At 44.0% G+C, this 26,804-nt stretch overlaps 1 protein-coding gene across 1 annotated transcript in view; it reads left to right on the top strand.

Moving 5' to 3' along the window:
* Positions 1 to 2,088: 2,088 nt before the first annotated feature.
* Positions 2,089 to 26,804, top strand: part of LOC124593974 (follistatin-related protein 5-like) — a 503,257-nt gene continuing 478,541 nt past the window's right edge. Inside the window, exon 1 of the mRNA XM_047132326.1 lies at positions 2,089 to 2,172. The gene's annotated coding sequence lies outside the window, so the exon portion shown is untranslated. The remainder of the gene's footprint in view (positions 2,173 to 26,804) is intronic.

The raw sequence follows: 26,804 nt of genomic DNA, 5'->3' as shown, positions 1-26,804 counted from the left end.
TCAGGGAAACCGTACTGTACTCAGCACACAAACCAGCCACACACACCCCCTACACTGTCTGTGAGCCGTTCTATGACCGATCGCCTACTAATGTATGACGAACTTGAACTGTTACAGGGACGCAGCAACTGCAGCAAGCCCCGCAGCGAGCTCCAGGAACGACAAAGGTAACGATGCACGATACCTCGCACTAACATAACCACACCTTGCATGCACTGTCGCAGATAGCAAGCCGCTACTGCCCTTACTACCCGCCCAGTGTCGCAGAGGTTTTTTTACTTGGCGCTTTTTTTTTCCTCTGCCCTTACAACCGCTACCCTTCGATCGCTTTCGTCCACTTTCTATCTCCTGATGGACCATGTTAATGAGTAATCTTATCCAAATGCATGGATAACATCACAGCCCGCATCCTGTAACTCCTAATTCAAAAACTAACATGGTATACGGAGGTGACAGTAGAATTTTTGGTTTGGTCACCACGTTGGTGTGGTCGTGGAGGGGCCCCATCCTTTTGGGAAGAAAAAAAAATGGTCTCTGACAGTGCTTACTCTAAAGAGGAAACCACAAGATCCTGAAGTAGAGGAGGTGAAACGTCGTTTGTCTGAACAAATATGACGCCGCCTAAGAACCCAGAAGACTAATGTAAGATCCACGAGATAAATTTTAGCTACAGTGCGACGAGAGGAAATTATGCCTCTGACAGTAATAAACATTATCTATTCGACATAAAAAAAACATTGAAAACAATGATAAATACTAATATTCTATGATGTAATTGGACATATCGATGTGTATCATACAAAGACAATGATAATTGTGAATTCCTTTTATGATCTGCGATTGTCTTCCTTTGTTTTTTACCTTTTGTTGGTTGGCTTTTGTGGGTTGCGGACGCGTATCAAACTGAGGTCTGTTAAGAAATTGTAATTATTTGTTAATTATTACTTGAGAATAAAGTTCATTATTATTATAAATATGAGTGAATAATTATTTGTAACTTTAATTCCTCTCTCATTAAGCACTATCTGTGTTAATTATTTCTTTCCGCTGCAACGAGCGTAGCCATTGATGATAGCGATTTGTATCGCGTTTTTGTCTGTGTTTTCCTTAGAAAAAAATCAAATGTTTGCTCGATGAAGTCTAAATAGTGCACAATACGAAAGTAGAGTTTATAGAGTTTAATAAGCATTTCAAATACTTACTTAGTTGGTCTAACAATAGAAAGTATCTATCAATTGTCTGCCGCCATCTTAACAATTATCTCAGCGGCAAATTCAAATTACGCAACTCTGCAGACATAAATGCCGAACGTAATACAAATGTGTAAAAATAAATGTGCACCGGTGGTCCCGAACTCATTTTAATGAAAATGATTCGAATCGGATTGGTTCTTTAGAAACAGTGCTCATTGCACGATCCTAATAAGAAACTTTTCTAGCTGATGTATGGAGCCGAAATTAATTACTCACGATTTGCGAAGAACATTGTTTCGGGTGACATACGTCAGTGTTGTGCGCGGCTGATATTCGGTGGTTTTAATGATCATTTTGCTGAAGATAACTGCTTCCATCATAACCAATAGTTGTATAGAATCTGTTGTATGAACTGTGATTTAGTGACACTTACACAACTTACAGACAACACTTTAACGCGACGTTAACTTGGGAGTTCTTTAGCAACTTGACAAAATCTTTAGCCGGGAGAAAAATTATTTAGTAATTACTCAATGCAATAAAATAAGATTATCATTTTCATTTACAAATTAGTTAAATACCAAACCACTGAATAACACAGCGAACGCCACACTAACTTCGGTGACAACCGCCTCGAGAGTCTGCAGACTTACATAAGCACTGTGTCCTCCGCGAGTGTATTTTTCAGGTATTGTTGCCGGGTACTCCGGTGTGCGTGCTGACCCCGAGGCGCGCGGTGCCACGCGGCCGTGCCGTGCTGCTGTCCTCTGTTGGCGGCGTGACGTGGGCGCCGGCGCCGCGACGCTACCCCCGCGCAGGCGCGAGCCGATCGATAGGCGCCCGCCTGCCATCTGGCGGCGGCGACGCTGCCAGCCGCGTCTCCAGTGCTGTGTGGTCGGGCGCCGCGGCACCAGCATAGCACGAGCAGCGGCCAGGGCACGACCACCGCCGTGACGCCGCACCGGACGCTCTTCGCAACGTGAGTACTCATCGCTTAATGCGAGTCCACAAGTCTGGACGCTGTAGCACGGGCGGCGCTGAGCACGCTCACGTAACTATCACGCATCGGGCATGCAAGGCTTGAAAGCTTTAGCAGATTCTTGTAGCTCTGTTTTTCCAAAATAACACCGACACAAGTTGGTCACAAATTTTTAAGAATCTAATGACACTTTCAATAATAACACGTGATTATACAGTGACAGCTAGATAATACAGGGCGTGTCACTCAGTCTGTTGCCCACAAATAATTCCGGAATGATTCCACAGATAACCAGCTTCCCGACAAGCGATCGTCCTCAGACTGGTATGGGTCAGCCCACGTAAGACTTTTTTATATGTGTATACTGAGATACGGAAGCAGTACTAGCTCAAAATGGACCTATGCACCTCTTTGAATGTAATCGGTAGCTTGTAACAAATGGCAACAACAGAGTGACGCTCCTTATGGTTTGTTGTGAAACATTTGCAAACTAGGTAATGAATTTGCCAAACGTGAAGACGAAGAATGCGAAATCGCTGTGTCACCTGTTTTCACACGTAAACAAAGGGTAACGATCGGGACCTGCCCCGCGCCGGCAATAATTGTAGTCCTGATTCTGCACACTCCACGTCTCTTTTTTCCAAGATATTTGCTAAGGGTTGTAAAAATGTATAATTTTATTCCTCGAGGGCTCTCAAGCGCTGTTAAGAGGGCTCTTTTTTACTTTCAACACAAAGCAGCGCGCGAGTCGTGCGACCATTATATGATTAACTAAGCTCTCCCTCTGCTTCACGTCGCTAGAGAAGAAGAATCCATTTATTACAGAAATCAAATTGCCGCGTTTCGTGCATGGCCCATTACCAGAATACCGGAAAATTACTTGATGAAAAATATCATTTCAAACGATGACACTATTATCATAATAAGCTTACTTCTTGTTGTTCCGCAACCTGAAGCAGTCTTAAGGGAGTGATCGGTTAACAAAATCAAAATGTGTTAAACATCATAGTTCTGTCAATATTTCGATTAAATATAAACACCGTTTTGATAATAGTGCGTGCGTTTCCACTTCAGGAGTCAATTTCAGAAAAGAAAAAATGCTTGATGTGTGACTGCGACTTTTTAATAGAACTGGCACTTTCCGGCTGCTAATGCAGTTAGCTTCACCCTGACGAAGACTACTTGCAATAGTATCCGAAACGATTGTATTTTGATCACATATAAAATATTTTCTTAAAAAAAAGCTTCCATTTCTACAGATATTTGTAGCGAATAGATTAGACGGTTCACGCATATTTGTTAAAGTCTCGCAAATTACGAGAACGGTTTTCGGCGTAGTTTCACGTTCTGTTCATGAAAACGGGTGATGGCACCTCGATCAAATCCAAAACTAGCGATAAACATGATATCGTCAAACGACAAGGCGGATGAGATGGCTGAAAGCCGTTACAAGCAGCTTCTTCTCAATAACGAAGCGAACTTTTCGTTAATCTTGTTTGCCATCCGGGCGCTGCAGAGCTTTGGCGCGCAGACCCTCTTACGGACGTCCTTGGCTTTGATACTCCGAGGTCGTGGGACCATTCGCAACTCTAGTTTAGCATCGCAGCCAGCGAGGTACACTGGTCCCGTGGCGTACGTGACATTGCAAGTCCTGAGGGTTGCAGCCGTCATCTCCAGCGGGGAGCGTGTTACTCTTTAGATCAGTTTTAAAACTTCGTAACTACGCGTTTCTCTACACCCACGCTCTCGAGTATACATGACCATGTAAAGACTTTATTTATTTTACATATTTTTCTAGTGAGATACTGATTTCCCACATGGCCCAGGTCGTAGCCGAATGTTAGCGATATATGTTAGGCAACTAGCGTGACGTCACAAGTTCGTCGCGGGGTCCGTATTTCCCGTGGGCCCCATTTAGCATGGTGTGGTGTTACCTCCAGAACATTTCAGCATACTTTGTGTTTCCATTGTCACCTGGTGGGAGCGCACTATAGATGCATACGAAAAGACACTTTATCTTCGAATTCTCTAGTAATGATTATGTAACTTACTTTCATTGTAGCAGTATATCTCACAGTTGTGCTCTTCACGTTAGTAAAACACGCTAACAAACTGGAAAAATTGGTTCTATGACTGAGAGAATAACTAAAGAAGACATAGAGCACCAATGTAGCGCTCTCATGACGGAGTTTCCAAGGTGATTCAAACCCTTATCGGCCGGCCGCTGTGGCCGAGCGGTTTTAGGCTTTTCAGTCTGGAACCGCGCGACCGCTGCGGTCGCAGGGTCGAATCCTGCCTCGGGCATAGATACGTGTAATGTCCTTAGGTTAGTTAGGTTTAAGTAGTTCTAAGGGACTGATGACCTCAGATGATAAGTTCCGTAGTGCTCAGAGCCATTTGAACCAAACCCTTATCCTGCCTGGAGAGGCGTTCTCTCCAATGAGAAGCGGGCAGCACGCCTTACGCCCGCAGCTCGGCCTGCTAGGTCGCTGTAAGCCAAGTTATCGCTTCCTCTCTCCCCCCTGCACAGGTGTGTGATGTTTCACCCTCATTTCTTCGCGTAACTGGACGAAGATAGGTATCCGATCGGCGACAACTCTAGTAATGGTCTTTTAATTCCAGCTACCGATCATTGCGTACACTAAAGACCGTGAGTCCAGTTGCAGTCGTATTGTGTTTCTGCCTGCACTGTAGCCATGTTTGCACTGAATTGTACATGTCTTATGATATATGCCATTGCAGTCTTTCTCGGCGTATTCCACTGATGAATTCTTCTCGGATTTCGTACGAAACGCATTGAAACGTTGCGACAAAACGACGTCACCACTTGGCTGATAACCCGAGAAGAATTCATCCATGTTCCATGATTCTAAGCAAATATTATTCCATGATGTTTAGGGATGCCGGACGTCGACGTCTTGCCACGATATTTCAGCAAACAGCCATTCAGCCATCTTCAGGAATTTTGCACTGCAGATAGTTAGTTCACACAGTTTTTACCAAAAATTGGCGCTGAGACTCACATGCAAAGGCAGCCACTACATGAACGACCCCTGTCGAATTTCGTGCCCACTTCATCCAAAACTTGGGTGAATGGTTCTCAGCCAAAATATCGTAGCAAGAAGTCTACGTAACCAGTATGCAATCCCAAAACTTCATAGAATACTCTTTACGCCGGAAAAAATTTCAAGAATTATAAGCTAATATTGTTTGTATGTTATATCGATGTCACCTCGGTTAGTCTTATTAGGATAAGCCGGCCGCGGTGGTCTCGCGGTTCTAGGCGCGCAGTCCGGAACCGTGCGACTGCTACGATCGCAGGTTCGAATCCCGCCTCGGGCATGGATGTGTGTGATGTTCTTAGGTCAGTTAGGTTTAAGTAGTTCTAAGTTCTATGGGACTGGTGACCACAGCAGTTGAGTCCCATAGTGCTCAGAGCCATTTGAACCATTTTTTATTAGGATAATATAAGATTCTTTCTGTTTTAATGAGGTATGTTTCATCACATTTTAAGATAAAGGTTGACATACAGGGTGGCCCCTTTATCTTGGCCACACCACAGAACTTTTTGCCCATAAGTAAACTAAGCCTATCAAGAATGTGTTGTTTAACTACCAGAGGAGAAAAAATGTTCAAATGTGTGTGAAATCTTATGGGAGTTAACTCCTAAGGTCATCAGTCTCTAAGCTCACACACCTAAATTATCCTAAGGACAAACACACACACCCATGCCCGAGAGAGGACTCGAACCTCCGCCGGGATCAGCCGCACAGTCCATGACTGCGGCGCCCTAGACCGCTCGGCTAATCCCACGCGGCGCCAGAGGAGATTTGAAATCAGTACATTTTTATTATTTTATAATTTACTATTTACCAGGTTTATAAGGGGAAGTCAGACTGAAACTGTTTAGAATTTCAAAAGCAGTCGCTATAGCTGTTAATACATTTACCATACTATGAGACAAGACGGTCAATGCCTTGAGGGAAAAACGTTTGCGGCTGCTTGTGGCACCACGGTTGTACCCAGGTGTGGACCTCTTCTTCCGAAACAAATCGACGGCCACGAATGTCTTTCTTCATAGCTCCAAAGATATGGAAACCACATGGGGAGAGATCGGGACTGTATGGAGGCTGTGTAAGAGTTTCCTAGCCAAACTTCTGAAAAGTAGTCGAAACAACAGGCATACTAGCTCTGGGAAAGTAATAATGACGTTTTTCATTGACTGCAACGCCCCGTCGCTCACTGACTTTCTGAAACTCGGTGACACAATTAGCGCACAGCGGTACGTGGACACTTTGTAACAGCTGAAGCGCGCTATCTAGTACAAACGCCCAGTAATGTTGACGGACCGGACAATATCACTCTGTTGCCCACATGATTCTGATGTTGTTTCGACTGCGATGCAGAAGTTTCGCTGGATAGCTCTTACACATCCTCCATACAGTTCCGATCTCATTTCATGCGATTTCCGTATTTTTGGAACCCAGAAAAAAGGCTCGCGGCCGTCGATTTGCTTCGGACGAAGAGGTGTACTCCTTGTTACCATCATTGTTCCGTACGCCACCGCAAACATTTTTCCATCAAGGCATTTGCCGTCTTGTCACACAGTGGGTTAAATGTATTAACCGTTATGGGAATTGATTTTGCAGTAATTATGTACGGTTTCCCTATTCCTGGCAGATTACTGGTCAGACACAAATCGATACACTAACGACATCACACAATTGAGTGGAATTACAAAAAGCATATTCTGTACTTCCCAGATGACAGACTCTATTCGCGACTATGCCACAGCCTTGTAGAACACCGTTGCTTAACAGATAATTCTGGTTGACTGCAGATGTGGAAAAATTAGGCCTCAAGCATTTTAGTCTGAATGTCTAGTAAGCACTGGAAATGGAATGGAAAGGAGCGTATGGCATTGTTGGCCGGGAGGCCCCATTCGGGGGGAGTTCGGCCGCCGTATTGCAAGTCCTTTTTTGGTGACGCCACATCGGGAACTTGCGAGCCAACGAAGATGAAAATGATGATGGATACACAACACCCATTATCCCGCCGGGAATCGAACCCGGGCTCCCTGCGTGGGAAGTGGTAACGCTACCGCTATGCTACGGAGACTCAAAGAGTTATATTTAAAAATTCCGTTCACTATCTGGCCAATGTAAAACTAAAATCATTGGTTTTTATGTACAGGACAGAAGTTTTTGAAAACGCTATGCAAGGCTTGTGTTAACGATTCGTTTATGTTCGAAGAGGAGAAGGAGGCGGAGCTCGAGTTTGTAAGACTCAGTCTCCGAAAAGCTTTCACTAATCAAGCTATCTAACCCATCTGATACTATGTGAGCAAATATATTTCTTCCTACTAAAAGTTCTAGTATTCTTAACATTTTAGCTCCTTCCTAAAACAGTCTTCACGCTCGAAGGTTTCGGCCAAGCTCCCGGCACGTCCTCGTTTCTAAAAACCTGCAATGGCATTGGATTTCACAGTGGGAACTCTTCACGGCCCATTATTTCGTCATTCAAATATTCTGCGGATAATTCGGAGACAGATAGAAACCTACCGTAAAGAAATTGCAAGATCTGTATGTGACAGGCCACAAACACGCCAGCTATTCTTGATATGAAACTGTCGTCAGCTCATCTATGTAAATAAATTTCTCTTGAGTTGAATCAGCTGTTCCGTTCGGTTGCTGGAGTTGGCTAAAACTCCCAAACATCCTGGGTGTGTCTTTTTTCCAGTCACATGTCTGGCATTCTTCGCCGTAGCTGACTCCCTTAACACCAGAAATATGATGGTGCTTTCTTCAAAGGGAAGCTGGTACTGCAGTGAACTACAGTCACCAGAATCGGGTCTGAAATGGAGCGAGACCTCTTCACATACAGTTACTGACGAACCGACGGGCCTATTTCGAACTCCGAAGCTCTACGTGGAGATCTCGTTTATAATCATCCATAGCTAGACGAACACACTACAGCACTCCACACAGTTACACTACACAGACACGCACTCTTGTAACTTTACACTGAGGAAAAGCTTGGGACTTTACGTCAGCATTGCCTCAGAGCTCCAATTTCTTCCTGTATAATCCTTGAAAATGAGGCATAATCTCACTGTTAGCAACAGAGACTGCATACACAAAATATCTGGAACAATTACAACGAGAAAAAAATGAAACTATGTGGTTGCAGAGAACTTTACAAGTCTCAAAATGTATGATGTGTATACTCAGACAGAAGCGACGGAAGTAAGTTTGTATCGAGGCTGGGATTTGAACCCATGCCTCCTGCTCACTAGGCAGATGCACTAACCAGACCCCACAGCCACACTAGCACAATGGAACTGCACAACTGCACTGCTGCTTCGATGGGATCGAGCTCCGTCTTGCATGAACGACATCTTGTCGAAATCAGGGTCACTCTGGATAATGGGGATGAAATCATGTCCCAAAACCTTCATGCACTGTTTGGTATCACCGTGCCATCAAGGAATATCGCGCCGATTGTTCCGTGACTGGACATTGCACACCACACAGTCACCCGTCGAGGGTGAGGAGATTTCTCGATCGCAAAATGAGGTTTCTTAGTACCCCAAATGCACCAATTTTGCTTGTTGACGAACCCATCCAAATGAAACTGGGCTTCATCGGTAAATGAAACCATTCTGCACATACTATTTCCCATCATGTCCCGCGGCCAACCGTGCAGTTTGAACGTCCTAATGTAAACGGTTCAGTTATTATCATGACTTTATTTTATATAGTTCACTAATTGTCACCATTTATATGTGGATACTGTCTGCAAATGTACTGCGAATAGTTTAGTAATAAATATGTTATGGAATGAAACGTCATGCCTGTTTCCGAAGTTTTACTGCATGAGCAGCGACAATGTAGTAATCGAGAAACTTTATTTCTTTCAGCATTTTGTTAGAAAGAAAAGTTATCTTATCATTTGAAATTATATGTAAAGCTTATTGGAAGTCGTTTGTTGGCTGATACAAATTGAGAGAAGCTGTACGCTGGTTTTAAATGTTACTGAATTCTTATAAATAATCTTTTATTTGTCAGTATCAAGAAAAATTATTTACACTTATCCACAAGCATTTTCGGCAAAAACAGCTAGCCATAAACATAAGACAAACGTATCTGTGTCTGGTCACCAAGCCGGTAGGAGGCACATTCTAATCAAGATTATATTTCATTGATGATTACGTGTCTCCTACCAGCGTGGATTTAGAGACAGCAATATACACTACTGGCCATTAAAATTGCTACACCAAGAAATAATGCAGATGATAAACGGGTATTCATTGGTCTAATATACTAGAACTGACAAGTCATTACATTTTCACGCAATTTGGGTGCATAGCTCCTGAGAAATCAGTACCCAGAACAACCACCTCTGGCCGTAATAACGGTCTTGATACGCCTGGGCATTGAGTCAAACAGAGCTTGGATGACGTGTACAGGTACAGTTGCCCATGCAGCTTCAACAGGATACCACAGTTCATCAAGAGTAGTGACTGGCGTCTTGTGACGAGCCAGTTGCTCGGTCACCATTGACCAGACGTTTTCAATTGGTGAGAGATCTGGAGAATGTGCTGGCCAGGGCAACAGTCGAACATTTTCTGTGTCCAGAAAGGCCCGTACAGGAGGTACAACATGCGGTCGTGCATTATCCTGCTGAAATGTAGGGTTTCGTAGGGCTCGAATGAAGGGTAGAGCCACGGGTCGTAACACATGTGAAATGTAACGTCCACTGTTCAAAGTGCCGTCAATGCGAACAAGAGGTGACCGAGACGTGTAACCAATGGCAACCCATACCACCACGCCGGTGATACGCTAGTATGGCAATGACAAACACAAGCTTCCAACGTGCATTCACCGCGAAGTCGCCAAACACGGATGCGACCATCATGTGCTCTAAACAGAACCTCGATTCATCCGAAAAAATGACGTTTTGCCATTCGTGCACCCAGGTTCGTCGTTGAGTACACCATCACAGGCGCTCCTGTCTGTGATGCAGCGTCAAGGGTAACCGCAGCCACGGTCTCCGAGCTGATAGTCCATGCTGCTGCAAACGTCGTCGAACTCTTCGTGCAGATGGTTGTCGTCTTGCAAACGTCCCCATCTGTCGACACAGGTATCGAGACGTGGCTGCACGATCTGTTACAGCCATGCGGATAAGATGCCTGTCATCTCGACTGCTAGTGATACGAGGCCGTTGGGATCCAGCATGGCGTTCCGTATTACCCTCCTGAACCCACCGATTCCATATTCTGCTAACAGTCATTGGTTCTCGATCAACGCGAGCAGTGATGTCGCGATACGATAAACCGCAATTGCGATAGGCTACAATCCGACCTTTATCAAAGTCGGAAACGTGATGGTACGCATTTCTCCTCCTTACACGAGGCATCACAACAACGTTTCACCAGGCAACGCCGGTCAACTATTGTTTGTGTATGAGAAATCGGTTGGAAACTTTCCTCATGTCAGCACGTTGTAGGTGTCGCCACCGGCGCCAATCTTGTGTGAATGCTCTGAAAAGCCAATCATTTGCATATCACAGCATCTTCTTCCCGTCGGTTAAATATCGCGTCTGTAGCACGTCGTCTTCGTGGTGTAGCAATTTTAATGGCCAGTAGTGTATGTCTTACTTGATCTGAAGATGGGCAGCTGTTTTAGTCAAAACTAGTTATCAATGATTATAAATAGTTTTTGTGGACTTTACTACTAAAGGTTTATTTTAAGTAATTCAGGTTTGTTGGAAGTCGCTAAATGCTCTCTTTCTCAAATAATGGATAGATATAGTCAAGGCAATTTGTGCGCCGTTAACTACACTACTTCAAGACATATGCACAGTTTGTAACGGTAATATCTGACTTACTATGTTAAATCTTCTAGTAAGATTATATCTCATAATGAGTGGGTTATGATGGTATTTAAAGTTTTCAAATTCGGTCAGTAACTGTATGAAAATTGAAATTTAGGATTTGTCGCCCATGGAAGGTGTTACATTGACAACTTGCAACTGGAAAAATGCACTGTGAACCTGGTTATTCGTTTATTATCCAGATGCTAGTCTTTGAAGCGTAAGGATCATGAAAAATCATGATGAACAAACTGCAAACATAAGAAATGTTTGATGTGCGTCACGTCGTACGAACACAGTCTTGGGAAAGCTATGGTAACGGTAATCTTTCCAGGAAAACTTCCAATTCCTCGTTTCACGTGATCAATAAGTGTATTCTTGTGAGGTTGTATGGAGAGGGGGGCATCCCTACTGTGGTAGCTACTTTTCAAGCTATACTCAGTAAGCATAAGTCAAGCCAAAAAGTTGCAGTCAGTGGCATCTCGAACTATCAGCAGAGTCCAATACAAAAGAGTGACGAAACTCCCACAGGGTTTTTCTGCAACTTCGTTGCTGCAGTGCAGTCAAGCGGCTGGCCTGTATAAATATACTGCGAAACAAATGTATGTTGTATATAAGGAGTGGATAATCAACTTTAAAATGCAGATGAGGTATGTCGGTGCGTATTATGACACTGTAAATACAGAAAAGCGTTTCATAATGTGGGATGAAATAAAATGTTTCGGTAAGAGAGGTATATGGAAACGTTTCTCTCTTCAAAGCCAATTACAAGAGTCACCTGACAGGTTGTATAAATTTTCAGGCAGAAAAGTGTAAGGGAAACGTGTTCGTATACTGAAAAGAGAATTAGGGCAATAAATAACGCTTGTTATTTGTCAGGGACAGAAAATTAACATAAAACGATTCCTTGATGATGCGACAGTTGCAGCCGAAAGTGAACCGGGTATGCGTTCTGTGTTGAACGTTATGGAACATGTGCCACCTGTAGCTCAAGATTTACACCTAAATACGAATAAAGTGTCACGGATGTACATCCGGGAGAGGGAATCTTTATTAAGAGACACACACATTTTGATACTTAGTAAGCAGAACACATAAAGAACATAGGTAAAGACCATAGAGCCTTTATAGGCATAAGCAGCGCTTTATTTCCAAGGATGTATAAGTGGTGTCTAGTTTTTAATGTATTAAGAAGAATGTGAACTCTGTAAAGAAACTAGCGAATCAAATTCCAACCGGTGTAAAGGTTCAGAGTGCGGACACAAAAAAAATGGGTTCCTTTTGAACTTATATACTGCAAATTACATTTGATTTCTTGTCGTAGAAGATTTTAGATGATACTACTCGGCTACTTTGAACCGTATATGTCAGACTGCATTCAGATTTTATCATTATAAGTTGACGTTTGTAGTAGACGGTCTATTTTAGTTACATTTTGCCTTTCCTACTAGTAAAATCACAGGTCCTTTTACTGACTGGGAAATACGGAAGTAACAGCATTAAAAATAGCAGTTTCTCTGTTTATATAATGCTGTTCAGTTACTACAGGTCAGCCGCTTGGAGTTCCAGCATCGCTGCAACTGTCAAAAGGTTGAATTTGTATGTCCTATAGAGTTTCGCGACTGTTTGCCATATATCGTGGTATCACGGTGTTCTTCCACTGCTGCAGGTTGCCTAAATTGAGTCATTACGGTGGTAACCAAGACAAGCCATCGCCCACTACAGACTGAAGTGGGATTCTTCCGAATGTATTTAGCCAACAGCACCCAGCGACGTCGTTCACCGTCTTATTGCAGTCTGAGGCAGTTTTGGATTATGGACAGTGGAAGACGGTATGAAGACGGTGCCGAATTGTCGCTATAAAGACAGTTCCCCACAGCTGCCGTCGAGCAAGGACTGTGGGTAGGGCCAGAAGATCCGTTACTGTGTTGCGAACTTGATGTGATGATACGGACACATGGCGTGCCTTATTCTCGCTCGTCGCTGCAGTCTTTTGTCAGCCTGTTCCACGCTCTCGAGCACGTCGTTGTAGCACGGTTGTCTCGAGCCGGTATGTGACGGTAGGACAGCCCAGATCCCAGAAAGCGATCGTTGTGCCACTTTATTTCTCTCTTTGACGTCGACCAGGATAACTGCCGCTGTTTCATCAGTGACCGACGTTAGAGGAACTCTAACGTATGCGACGGCACTGGGGCTACGTGGGCGCCGTAGCCTTAGCTCCATATTGCCTGTGCATTGCTCTACACATACCTAGAGTCTGGGCTCGTTAACTTTCTGAATTTTGAAAAAAGAAAGAAAAGTGTATTTACTTCCGCCCTGGCACGTTAATTTCCTAAAGCAACATCCTGAAGTCCATACGACAACCGCATCTTAGAAAAGCCTTTAAATTAGGTAAAACTACTGTCTGTTGTGTAAGAGTGATCGCTCAGAATACATATCAAAATGATTACGAAAACGGGAGGTCACAAGAAAAGGACGAACTGGGTCCAGTGCGAGAAGGAAGAAGGTACTAGACAAAGACAGTGTTGAGTGTAGGAACATTGCTCTGTCCTCCTCTACAACATTATAAAAAGATTCAAAGCGACATTACACTTATGTACCACTGTGTTACGGTGTAGTTAAGACCGAAGATGATTTGCTCTTATCGTAACGTCATCAAAACAGCGCAGAAACACGAGGTTGAAGAGGAGCTTATGAGTTTACAGAGACTCCGTTTTCTTCTCTACTTTGCGACCATAGAACTTCTCCCGCGTAGCACGGGGCTATGCGCATTTCTCCATATGACCATGATATGAAAATGATAAAACATCGAAAAAAATTCCAAGTTAACGTCTGCTGTACTGCTCCTGTCAAGCACGAACACCAGATACGTTAACATATACAAATCTTGTTTGTTTTCTTCTTGGAAGTCAACAGTCTTCTATTTTCAACATTAACTGTTCAGAGACATAACTAAAATAATAACCAAGCCATTTCCACTAATAGCCGGCCGAAGTGGCCGCGCGGTTCTGGCGCTGCAGTCTGGAACCGCGAGACCGCTACGGTCGCAGGTTCGAATCCCGCCTCGGGCATGGATCTGTGTGATGTCCTTAGGTTGGTTAGGTTTAACTAGATCTAAGTTCTAGGGGACTAATGACCTCAGCAGTTGAGTCCCATAGTGCTCAGAGCCATTTGAACCATTTTTTTCCACTAATAAAATAACAATTTCAAAAAAATTGCTCTGAGCACTATGGGACTTAACTTCTGAGGTCATCAGTTCCCTAGAACTTAGAACTACTTAAACCTAACTAACCTAAGGACATCACACACATCCATGTCCGAGGCAGGATTCGAACCTGGGACCGTAGCGATCGCGCGGTTCCATACTGTAGAGCTAGAACCGCTCGGCCACTAACAATTTCATTGACGCATTGTTTTCGTATGATGGCTTTGATAGTAAAGAACTGATAATGAAGGTGGACTGGGCAGTAATTTAATTTAGTCTCGTATCTTGTACATTTTAAAATAATCTCATTCATTTGTTCACTATACGATCCTGAAACTTAAATGAAGTGGTCAGACAAACGCACCTGAAATGGGTGGAAAAGGAAAACAAAATGTAATTTCGCGGTAATCGGTGCCTTCTGTTCAGTAAAGTTGTAGACGGGCAGAGGAGCCTGCCTCAGACAGAACCCACCTCGCGGTTTAATGACGATTGCTGACGAGGCAGCCAGCCAGCGCGTAGTTTGTAAGCAGTTTTCCACATTCGGGTATAAACGGTATATGTATTCACTTTCCATCTAAGATATACGCTACTCAAATAATATGAAGAAATTCCAACACTTTAACAACAGGCTGACATATGGAGTATGCAGATTCCATCCCTTGCGGGATGCTCATCTAGCCACATACTATCGCTAATGTTACCAAAAACCCACATAAAATGATGAGTATATGCAGGCTGAAGCGAGGAATGATAATCTGTACCAAGTCTGGGATTCGAATCCAGATCTCCTGCCCGTAGGCAGATGCCCTAATCACTACGCCATCCTGGCACAGTGGCTTTGCACAACTGCACGGACTGCCCTAGCAAGCCCCCCTCCCCAATCCAAATTCGCATCCACACCTCAGCCCACTTGGTATTCCCCCTAAACTCGAAATAGAAAAAGGCAAAGAAGAATAAAAAGAAGAAGAAGAAAATGCCTACATATTACTCCAAAATTAGAAATTTCACTGAACCATGTTGTCCAGTTAATTTCTTGTTGTAAATTTAGTAATGCACCACCTACTTCTAAACTAACCTTGTAAGTCTTAACAATAGTCAGCTCGAAAAGGGCATCTAATAAGATTTTAACCATCGTGTTCGGCGTAGAACAGTGCATCTCCAGCAGAAATCGGAGCAGCAGTTGGCAATACAGTGACACATAGAATTTTTACATATCGGTTATTTCACGGACAGCTCCGAGGCCGACGTCTTGTAGCGTGTATTCCACTGAGTCCAAACCACCGCTATTGCGGTTTCACTCGTGTCGAAGGATAACTCATAGGGCGAGGGTGGGGGGGTGGGGGGGGGAGGTAGAAGTCTCGTTTTTTATGAAAGCTGGTTCTGTCCCGATGTCAGATGGCCGAATGTTGGTTACGAGGAGGCCAGATGAGGGCCTGCAACCAGTCTGCATGCTAGAGATAGTGGATCTCCACCTGGAGCTATTATCTGGAATGCAATTTCAAATGACAAGGAGATCATGATTATCGCACGCACCGTGACTACAAATCTGTACGTCAAACTGATGATTCGACGTGCTGTGCTATCGTTCATGATTAACATGCCAGTGGGTCTTTTCCAGCACATAACGCTCGGCCACCTACCGCTGTCGTAAACCAACAAGCTCTATAGAGCGTCGACATGCTGTCTTTATCACCAGATCTGTTTCCAGTCGAGCGCATATGCGGCATCAGCGGATGACAACCCCAGCATGATCGATAAACGGCATTAACAATTCCTGTATTGACATGTGGGATAATCGTGTCTACTGCCAGGACGGGCCTAAGAGAGCTGCCACAGATGGCGACAAAGTCGGGCGCGGACGTCCGACGGAGCACCGACGAAGAGAAAACATATTACAGGCAGCGCCAGGCGGGCGCGGACGGCAGAAAGAGCACCCAGCGCCCTCTGAGCGTAAATACTGGACAAGATCCTCCAACACGGCAGTCTCAGGTAGCATCTGAAGAAGGCAACGAGTTACGTGGCCGAAATATTGTGCCAGAGCGACACAAACATCTGGCAGTAAACCCGATTATTCCACATGTCAAGATCTCGCCTGGAAAGCCTGAAGAGTTTCAATCTCTGTATTGGCCGACCACGTGCATCAGGCAGGAACTCATTTTTTATAAACTGACATACAGCACTTGCACAACATATGCATGCACGTCTGCGTGCTTTAATTCACAACATTCTGGCGATTACACCGGTTATGAATGTACGAGAATTTCACATTTGTAATGTTTTATCTCGAAATTGCATTAACCTGTGACCTTAGAATGTTAATCACTTTAATATGTTTCCTAGGCAGATGTATTCCAGAAATTTGAATACTCTGTTGCGATTTTGTCCCATCAGTAGAATGTGGATTTTTATACTGAAAGTGGCCAGTCGCCTGACCGAATACGCTGAATAACGATGCCAGTAATTTTCCCCAGAGAATAAGGTCCTTTTTAAAATGTTACACGATTATGGAACACGTAAACAGAACATACTGTGGTGTACGGGTAGGTATCGTCGTTGAGTGACTGTAGGAGGATACAAGATGACTTGGACAGGATTTGTGATTGGTGCGAAGAATGGCAGCTAACTCTAAATATAGATAAATGTAAATTAATGCAGATGAATAGGTAAAAGAATCCTGTAATGTTTGAATACTCCATTAGTATGTAGCGCTTGACAGAGTCACGTCAAATATTTGGGAGTAACACTGCAGAGCGATATGAAGTGGGACAAACATGTAATGGCAGTTGTGGGGAAGGCGGTTCATTGGTAGAATTTTGGGAAGATGTGGTTCATCTGTAAAGGAGACCGCTTATAAAACACTAATACGACCTATTCTTGAGTACAGCTCGAGCGTTTGGGATCGCTATTAGGTCGCATTGAGGGAGGACATAGAAGCAGTTCAGAGGTGGGCTACTAGATTTGTTACTGGTAGGTTTGAACATCACGCGAGTGTTACGGAAATGCTTCAGGAACTCGGGTGGGAGTCTCTGGAGGAAATGAGGCATTCTTTTCGTTAATCGCTACTGAGGAAATTTAGAGAACCAGCATTTGAGGCTGACTGCAGTGCAATTTTACTGCCGCCAACTTACATTTCGCGGAAAGACCACAAAGATAAGAGAGATTAGGGCTCGTACAGACGCATATAGGCAGTCATTTTTCCCTCGATCTGTTTGGGAGTGGAACAGGGAGAGAAGATGCTAGTTGTGGTACGAGGTACCCTCCGCCAAGCACCGTATGGTGGATTGCGGAGTACGTATGTAGATGTAGCTGCAGATGTAGATGTAGATGTAGATCATAACGTACCATGAACAAGTCTACCTCCAATGTCCTTTAGTTATTTGCATTGCACGTAACATATCCTTCATTTCGTTTGCATTCTGTTAAGCTTCTTTTTTTCGTTTTAGGGGGTAGGGTATCAGGAAACGTTCTCGTTGTTCGCTGTGAAAGTGATGTAGATGGGCCTGGCTTCTTTATGAGCCGCCCTCACAAAGAGGGCACCGCGGAGGCGGACAGGACGCGTCCGTCCCGGCGGCTGACGGCGCGCAATATCCTGGCGGGTGGGACAGGGGAGGGGAAGGGGGGGGGGAGAAGAAGGGGCGCTGCCAGTGTTCGGCATCGATTGGCAATTAGGGCGCGCGTTGTCGGGGAGCGTGTCGCGATCACACACCGCGCCAGCCGCGGCGAAGCCAGGCGGCGAGTCCGAGCGCCGGGCGTTCGATACGCGGGCGCCGCGGACAGCCGTCTGTCGCTTCCGTTGGCGGCTGCCGGGCTCCCGTCACACCGCTGTCGCACTTTCCGTCCCGCTCCCAGCCACCGCGGCCAGCCCTTCATATACGCTGGCGGCGAAAAAGGTCTCGCTAATGTCAGTGTGCTGTGCTGGCATCAGGCTTCTACGTACGTCGCTCAACGGCTTCAGTGCGGCACACTGGTCTCAGTTGTATCGTTGCATCCTGTGGAAAAAAGGCGCGACTTACATCTGCAAGGTCGGCTTAATATATCGCTGACATCAGTAGAGACAAAACACTGAAACATTTTTAAAAGGAAGATCAGCGTTGATCGTAATATTGATCTTTTATTGATTGCAGAATCGATTTTCGATCACATAGTGATGATCTTCGGTGATTGATAACCTGATACTAGTGTCTGAGTTTAATGTGTACAGAACCGAAGATGATCACTATGTGATCGAAAATCGATTCTGCTATCAATAAAACATCAATATTACTACCAACGCTGACCTTCCTTTTAATATAACATATATGGTCGGGGTGCACACACCACTCCATGGAGTCGCCAATCACTGAAGCATTTGGTTGGGGCATAGCAGTTGAGCCAGGTGGTCTAGCGGTGCCGGCATTGTAGATCAGCGTGTTCGGTCAGAGTAATAAAAAGTAATAAAAAAAAGAAACTAAGTGAAGTATTCTACAAGCAACTTGAAGGGGTGTCATGTGACGTCCATCCAGACCAAATGCCGAGGACAAAATGAAAAAAAAAGCGATGACATGTAGATCGAAAATCCCGGGATCGAGTCGCCGGCCGAAGTGGACATGCGGTTCTAGGCGCTGCAGTCTGTAGCCGAGCGACCGCTACGGTCGGAGTTTCCAATCCTGCCTCGGAAATGGATGTGTGTGATGTCCTTAGGTTAGTTAGGTTTAATTGGTTATAAGTTCTAGGCGACTGATGACCTCAGAAGTTAAGTCGCATAGTGCTCAGAGCCATTTGAACCAATTTTGAACGGGATCGAGTCCCAGTTGTAAAACGGAAATTTTCAGTCTACTTTTCTAATCTAAAAATTCTTCTCTCCGTGATGTGGACATTCGCCAGAATGTATTGCACTTTAGACTGTTGATACGATACTTTGGTCGAATAATAAGGTAGGTTAGGGATTGTAGTTAAAATTCAAGGTGAATGGATAACAGTGCTAAGATTCCCTGTTGAGATAGCCATCCTCAGTAAAAGTGAAGAATAATTACAGGATCTGTTGAATGGAATCGTCTAATGAGTTCAGAATACAGACTGAGAGTAAATCGAAGAAAGACGAAAGTAATTAGGAGAAGCAGAAATGAGGCGAGAAAACTTAGCGTCAGGATTCACGAAGCAGACGAAGTTAAGGAATTGTGCTACCTAGGTAGCAAAGTAATTCTTAACGGACGGAGCAAGGAGGACGTAGAAAGCAGACTAGCACTGTCAAAAACCGGCGTTCCTGCTCAAGACATGTATACTGGTATGAAACATAGGCCTTAATTTGAAGACTAAATGTTTCGAGCACAGCATTGTATTGTAGTGCGACATCGACTGTGGGAATATAGGAACAGAAAAGAAAAATCAAATGTATGTGAAATATTGTAGGGCCGAAATGCTAAGGCCATCAGTCCCTAAGCCCTAAGCTTACACACTACTTAACCTAAATTGTCCTAAGGACAAACACACACAACCATGCCCGAGGAAGGACTCGAACCTGCGCCGCGACCAGCCGCACAAGGAACAGAAAAGAATCGTTGATATGTGGTGTTACAGATGAATGTTGAAAATTGCGTGGACTGTTGGGGTAAGGAATGACGAGGTGCTCCGCAGGATCGTCAGGAAAAGGAAAGGAACATGGAAAAACAATGATAAGAAGGAATGACAGGATGATAGGGCATTTTTTAAGACATCAGGGAATAATTGACGTAGTACTAAAGGGAGCAGTAAGATTGTGAGTGGAACACATCCAGCAAAGAACTGACGTAGGTTGCAACGGTTATGAGATGATCGGCACAGGAGAGGAATTCGTGGGAATCAATACCGATCAAACACTGATATACGAAGTTGGCGAACGAATTTGATAATATCTGTGCTGAAGTAAGCACATCAGCATAGTAGCATGGCTTGGTGGTCAAGAGTGTGCGTACAGATCGAACGGTCGCGGATCGAAGCCCAATTGTACCACGGAAACTGTCAGTCTGCCTTTTAATATAGCATTCATCTGTCAATGACGTGCACATTCGCCAGAAACCATTCATGGTTCGGATTCCACGTTAGAGACACGCAAGTCTGCGAAGAGGAGTCAAATTGAAAGACTTACACCAGACCACTGAACGACATGAAATTATTATTCGTGTTATTGTTGTTGTTGTTTCATTCTTCAATCCGAAGACTGGCTGCAGCTCTCCATGCTACTCTATCCCGCACAAGCCTCTTTATAATTACTACAATCTACATCTTTCTGAATCTGCTTACGGTATTCATCTCTCACTTTTTCAGTGCTCCTATTTTGTGTCGTCGTGTGGCGTGGTCATGAAGGGATGGCTCCAATAAAACTCGCCAGTTCAGCCAAATCCTCAATGTCACTCGTCCACCTTTACTATTTTAAAAATGTTCGTGTACAGGCAGAACCCGTGACGTAGACCAGCTACACCTTCGATACCCTTTCATTCCGGCTACCCTACTATCAGGCGCTGGAACGGTGTTGTAGTGCCAAAAGAGAAGCAGCATGGCCTGCCTGCAGGCGTCTGATACTCTGGTCACCGGTTCTCTCTGTACACGTACATTTACAATGTGCTCAACAAAGGCTGGTGGATGGGAACGAGAGTTTTGCTCAAATGGGGTCACGCATGCGTCAGTGTCACACCCAGTCGTGATCACACCACAGGTCGATGCGAAATAGGGGGGATGAAAAAAGCACTAGCACCCTTTGCTGGTTCGGATCACGTTCAGATGACGTCGAGTGGTGTTAAACGGTCGCTAGTGGTTCTAAGCTGTACACGAGAGCAAAAACTGCGGTCGTAGTGCGTTCCAAGCGGTCAGATCATGTTTAATGGCCGCGCGGAGTGGCCTCGCTGTCTGAGGCGCCATGTCACGAATTGCGCGGCCCCTCCCGCCGGAGGTTCGAGTCCTCCCTCGCGCTTGTGTGTGTGTGTGTGTGTGTGTGTGTGTGTGTGTGTGTGTGTGTTGTTCTTAGAATAAGGTAGTTTAAGTTAGTTTAAGTAGTGAGTGAATCTAGGGACCGATGACCTCAGCAGTTTCGTCCCTTAGAAATCCACACACATGTTTAATGGGGATGCAGCCCCACATATTAGAGAAGAACTAAAACGTCTGAGCATAAAAGATTGTGGAGAACGTCTTCCTCTCGCTCATTGTACTGTGAACGGTGTTTTCGACCGCGAAATGTGTGGGAATCGACCTTTCAGGAAAAAAAGGGTGCTTTCATTGAGGTCGTTCATGGTACCTCTTAGGCCTTTTCATGCCGATTCTGAGCAATTTTGTGTCATGAATGTTTACCTCGGTACTCGTAAGAAAACCGCTTAATTTCAACACTGGGCGTCGCGGTTCTGACATCCAACGCAGAGGCGGCAAAAGGAGGAGGATGACATGTGAGTAAGACGAGGTGTGAGGACCTTCCCACCGCGTAACACGTCCAGAGTGCGTTGGACAGATCTGTGGTGAGGTTTGCTGCCAACGTGACATCATTAACACAGCTTATAAGACGCGTCAACTTCTGAGGTGTTGCCTATTTTCGCATGCGACGACGCCTTGTTGTTCGAAGCTGTGTCAAGCCCGAGAGTAACGTAGTGTGGCATCACGCTTTTGTACCATTACAAAAATGGTTCAAATGGCTCTGAGCACTATGGGACTTAACATCTGAGGTCATCAGTCCCCTAGAACTTAGAACTACTTAAACCTAACCAACCTAAGCACATCACACACATCCATGTCCGAGGCAGGATTCGAACCTGCGACCGTAGCGGTCGTGCGGTTCCAGATTGAAGCATCTAGAACCGTTCGGTCACAGAGGCCGGCTGCTCCATTACAGAGGAAGGCTCTACGCACCTTGACCAATGTTTCAAACTTAAGCGTAACAATGACTGGTAGTTACGAGGCTTCGAAAAAGTAACCGTTCAATTCTATTCCGCAATTTCAGTATCCTGCGTAATATAACAACAAGGAGATTCTGGCGCGCACTTTGTTTTTCTTATAGTATAGTAAAAAGAGGTTTTAAATGGCCCTGCACAGTGCTCACTGACTGCACTTGTGTATTGAAAATTTTGAAGCGTGCAGCTGTACATGGCTTCTGATGAAAAGACTTGTTGCAGTAGTAGCAGCAAAGACACTGACGAAGTGTACGCCAAGTGTATGGATAGTATCCGTAACAGCACTGATGAACAGGAGATGTACTTTGCTTCTAACGTCTTGGCTCTTTGTAAAGGCTTAATCGCGTTACTGCACATTTACCATTTAATAACGACGTTCCTAGTGTTCAGTTCTACCGTCTTCCTGAATACAATAAAGAACAAAGTCTTTATTTCCGGGTAGACCAATTGTTTATTCTGATTAGAGCAGCACGTTCAGTGCTATGTAACCCAGCTATTACTGACTCCCCCGAAAGCTGCTTCACTGTGACGGAAAACGTCTTAATTGAGATGAAACTGTGACTATCCTTTTTGCAGTCATGTACATGAGTAACCGTCTAAAAATAAATTATTAACGCCATTTGCTCTCGACTACTCGCATCTTGTGGTCACCCACTGTCACATATTTAATGTTCAAAAATGCTGTAAGTAGACAACCAAACGGGTATTAACTTTGAAAACCTATATAAACAACGCGGAAATTTAGATTTTATTTGAATTTCACTCAGCAAATCATTTTCTTTGACAGTGATCGTATGTTCGGCTAAACTGCACATTTAAGTTGGATGTGCTCCATTTAGTTTTTCGAAGTATCTACCATCATTTGGTTTTGAAGTAACTTTTTACGTGCGAGAAAAGTACCTTTGGAGCTTATCAGAACTGTAACTTTTGCAAGTGTCGGCACATTTTCTTGTCACAACATTACTCCGCCCCATAGTTATCTTTAGATCACTGCTGCTCCTTAACATGAGCATTACATGGAAGAATCTACTACACACTGAAAGTATCTTACCAAAATTGTATCCTTTTTTGTGAAAGTATCTATGATAAGATTGTTCCAAACTAATTATTGAGCAAACCTGCATCTTACTGCGTTTGTGAACTTGTTTCTTGCACTCCTCTGCAACACGTATTTGACTCAGCAATCAAGTTTAAGAGAATAATGCGGTTTGTGAGTGGCATTAAGATGGTACTGGAAAATTAACTTTTGGCCCTTATTTAAACACAATGTTGATCTCAATATATATATTGTTAAAATTTAAGTCATTCACAAAACCCACCATTTCCAACATTTTTGTAGCACGAATCACTCTTACAAAAAATGTTTACAAAACGCTTACTGTGTCGAACCTTGGACATACAAATCGTAACTCTCAACATTATCTAACAAAAACCATTTTGAAATCGTTATAGATCTTCTCTCATTTATGTGCTAAAGTTTGGTCAGGGGCAGCGAACACGAGCTACCTTAAAGCTGTCACCACATGTCTGCTTCCTCCGGGCATCTACCTCCGACTCTCCGGTTTTTTACTACGCGCGCCCCGCTCTCTTAACCATCAAAGATCCTCCCACTCAAAGATATTATACTCGTTCCACCTTGCGGTTGGCAACTACCGACTTTATTTTCTAGAGCTACCCTGATCAGACCATAACACATACCTTTCAACACTATGGCAGGAAATTCCCAGCCGTGTCACGAGCCCAAGTTGACTACAAGGCTAATACTTTGTAGAACGGCACAAGTGGCACCTCTGCCGTGTCCGATAGTGGAGACAGGAAGAGATCCCAATTCCCAACGCCTAAATTCCCCTCCCCGACTCCAGTGTCTTCGCCACGTTAACATAAGCGCCGAATTGGTCGCTCACTCTACGTCGTATTTTATGCAAACATATCAATATTTCCTAATCCACTGTACCACACAATTTTATGGGAATCACTATTACCTACGGAGGATTCCTTTGACCGTATACAATGACAACGACAGTGATTGGCCGCCGTTAGCATGAATAGCCCGGGAGATTGACCACACTGGTCAACAGGCAATTGGAACGATTACGAGAGCTGTTGGATGAAATGATCCGATGCATGTATTTTTAGAAACTTTTTCGCAGTTAACTTCATTGGAGGTTACATTTTGCCTGCGCCACGACCATTTGTTGTGATTTCGCAACCGCTTATAGTATTCAGCACCTGGTGGGCAGATATTTCTACTGCTTACCGTCTATGTATTTTCAAGGTGGAATTACGTAACTTGCCTCTCAAGTCTTTTACCTAGCACAGTCGTCGGATAGTGGTAATTTTCTCTTTTAGAAAAGTCAACTAATGACTTCGACTCATCTGTGGAGCGGCTGCCTAGTGCAAACATGAAACACCAGTCATGGACGAAGTATTCGGCTGAATATTTTAAAACTGATAGGATTTATTACATACGTCACTTGTGGACATTTCTTTCCACCCAAGAAATACACCGTACATAGTGCTAGTACTGTTTGAAATGAATTTATGTATTAGAATTGGCAGTTGTTTCTTTGAAGTAATCTACGTGTTAAGGGCAAACAAATACAATTCACGACTAAGTGAGATGTCTTAAGGGCTGGTTCGATACGGAAGATGAGTAAGTGCAAGTTTCAGGAAAAACAAATTCTTCGAATCCTTTTAATGCTTTCGTCTTTGAATGAAGAAAGTATCACCATACTACACAAGATTTCTTGAAATCTTCTCATTAATATCCCTTTCGTAGCTGCGTAGGTTTGCGCAAGAAATGATTTAGCTGCTAACTGTTGACAGCGCTGTTCTGTTGCCAGTCATGGATTTCGTACATATACCTTAATTTGAGAGGCAATCCATAATTTTGGTATTATATTTATATGATTTGTACCTTTATTTGTGTTTCGGATTTTTCTTCAGTTCATTATATGTGGACGCAGGAGACCAAGATGCATACAGCATAGACTCAAAAAGTTACGTCGTGCTGGATTGAAATCTAGAGTGAACTGTTTATCATTTCCACAACACAAATTCAAAATAATTCATTTTTTTACATTTTCTTTTACGATTGTAGTATAAATTGCGATGGATCAAGGCAATGCAAATCTCTCCTCTTCCGAGGCATGGCGATCGCTGCATGGATCACATGCGGCCATACAGTATTACCGCATTGTTTCGTTGTTGATTACAATCTATGTAAAATTGTCACAAATCATAAAAAACGTCCTCGCGCATCTTTCTAGATCCACATGTTACACGCACGTACATCTTGCATGCACAATGTGAGCTATCAGTTCTTTGGGATGTAAGTACAATTGGTGAGATATTATTTTTAAAAGCCGCTTCATTCATAGCTGAGTGATTCCTCAACACATAACTCGGAGTCATGCGAGCATTTCACATTGGTTCGCTTCAAAGAGGCGCCACATACTAGTTCTTAACGCACTTGTGCCAGTATTGAACATTCAGATCTACGTCAAAGTATTTGCAATACCTACTCATTGTAAAATATCTGACCGGCATTGCGGCCGCGCAGAGCGGCCGCACGGTAGAGCCGCCATGTCACTGATCGTGCGGCTCCTCCTGCCGGAGGTTCGAGTCCTCCCTCAGGCATGGGTGTGAGTGTTGTCCTTAGTGTTAATTTAGTTTAAGTAGTGTGTAAGTCTAGGGATCGATGACCTCAGCAGTTTGGCCCCTTAGGAATTCTGACACACACTGGCATTGCAGAAAGCACACTGCTATGTCCGGTTAAGTAGAATTTTATTTGATTTAGGAAATCATGAAACTCAGAATAGGAACGTTATCGTAATCAAATATTTATCCAAAGACCTGATTAATGTAGAACGTACACGTACAGTATTGTGTCTGTCATAGAAATATCTACATTCCAGTTTGTGAATCGAGCGTCATCGTTGAACGACTTGTGGCGGCTATTGTATGAAAACTTAACAGATGACCACCAACATGTTCGAAGCAACTTGTTGCGCAGCACAGTGTGTTGCTTAGAAGCACACATTGGTCTGCGATGGTTGTCACTGTAGGGAAGCAATCTTAGCAGCGTAGATCACATGTTTTGCATAACTACAGGGATGTATGGAACTGGGCAAAAGCGGAGACGTCTTTGGATTTCAAAGAGCCACACGATGCGTGGTTAACTGAAGCACATGACAGAGGACTTCCAGTTACTTCGGTACACGGTTTTTAACCGCGTCCTATGCGGTATATCGCGAGAAGTAATAATGAACAAAACCTTTACTGAGAGATGGGGGTAGCCTAACACGCAAGTCGACAGCCACGAAAGACCATGCAACAAAGCGATAGAAGTCGAGTGCCAACGAAATGAACATTATTGGCTTATTTTTGACAATCAGTCACAGCTCGAAGCAAAGTGCAGAAACGAACGGCAGCAGTCTGTTTTCCGACTTGACACCTCGAATTATCACTGGGAACCTGTTAGCAAACCAGAAAAGATGCCTAAATCAAGACGAGGTACACCAACGATGATTGAACAAGTATATTATCTTGAGCTGTGTTGGTTCTGTGTGAAAACTCATAATACTGCGCCTGTCGCAGCTAGAATCTATATACTTGCTTTTGGGCGGGCCACGGGAAGGAGTGGGATGAAGTACATAGCGATT

The sequence above is a fragment of the Schistocerca americana genome, chromosome 1 (genome assembly GCF_021461395.2).
Source record: "Schistocerca americana isolate TAMUIC-IGC-003095 chromosome 1, iqSchAmer2.1, whole genome shotgun sequence".
NCBI classification, from domain to species: Eukaryota; Metazoa; Arthropoda; class Insecta; order Orthoptera; family Acrididae; genus Schistocerca; species Schistocerca americana.
Note: the sequence above shows the minus strand (reverse complement) of the source record. Positions and strands in the feature narration are given on the sequence as shown.